This window comes from Cyprinodon variegatus, unplaced genomic scaffold (assembly GCF_000732505.1).
Source record: "Cyprinodon variegatus isolate N-32 unplaced genomic scaffold, C_variegatus-1.0 Scaffold472, whole genome shotgun sequence".
Lineage (NCBI taxonomy): Eukaryota > Metazoa > Chordata > Actinopteri > Cyprinodontiformes > Cyprinodontidae > Cyprinodon > Cyprinodon variegatus.
This window is the reverse complement of record NW_015150925.1, coordinates 294,693-295,872: the sequence shown is the minus strand read 5'-3', so window position 1 is coordinate 295,872 and position 1,180 is coordinate 294,693.

Here is a 1,180-nt window from a genome sequence, read left to right as displayed (position 1 = left end):
AAGGAATCTTTCAGCTTTTTAATGTCCGGTAGTAAAAAAAAAAAAAAAAAACTGTTTCAAGCTTTTGGTCAAAACCTCCAGAACCAGAACCTGGAGGACAGGAAGTGCTTTTCTTATCCGTAGTTGTTTTTTTTATCTTCTGTACAGACTGGTTTGTAGTTTACTTTTTAAAAAACTGGTTATCAAATGTTCTGAATTTATACATGAGAGACTATTTTGATGATACTTTTATATATTTACATGATGTAGCACATTAAAGTATTGTTTCTATAAAACAAAGTGTTTTTATTTGGTTTTTAATGAACTTGGATTGAATTTCAAACGTTATGTAATTAATGCAATGAATCTTATCAGCGGTTTAGTCTTCCAGGATCAAAGCATTTCCTGCTAAAGCTCTAAGCTCCCGTTAGCGGAGTTATAAACCTGCTAACGGAAGAAACAAGTCTGAAGAACTTCTATTTAAATTCATGCTTATTCAGTTTAAGGAAGAAGGGAATCGGAGGTTGTTCAAATCCTCTTCATTGGCCAGAGAACATGAATTATGTTTACAGTATTTTTAGCGTTAGCAACATTAGCAGTTAGCCATGGTTGTTCTCTGGCACAACAGGTAAAAGTAGGACTTCCTGACGCTGTGCAGGTGAGGCTCTGATTGGTGGGAAAGGGGCAGGTGTGGAGCTAGCACTGCAGGCTAATGTTAGCGCCAGGCCAGGAACCACGCGGCTTGGAACCACGCGGCTTGGAACCACGCGGCGTGGAACCACGCGGCTTGGAACCACGCGGCGTGGAACCACGCGGCTTGGAACCACGCGGCGTGGAACCACGCGGCGTGGAACCACGCGGCTTGGAACCTTCGCTCCTCTGGACTTTTCTGGCTGAATAAACATGAAGACAAGCGAAGCCGCTTCCTTTTCCTGCAGGTTTAAACTGAAGCTTCGCACCAAATCATGTTTGAAATTTCAGAAGTCCGACTTCCGGGAGACGACTTCTGTTTAGCAGCCTTCTTCCTCCGGGTGTCAAACCTTCTGATGGAGTTAAAATGCTGCTTTGCTCATGGGCAGCAGGTTTTTCAGCGCCAACAACCATCAGGAGCTTCATCATTCATCCTCGCCATGATGACCACCACAGCTGGAACACCTGCTTCCTAAACCCAAGTATCTCACAGGTTTAGGGATTTTTTGCT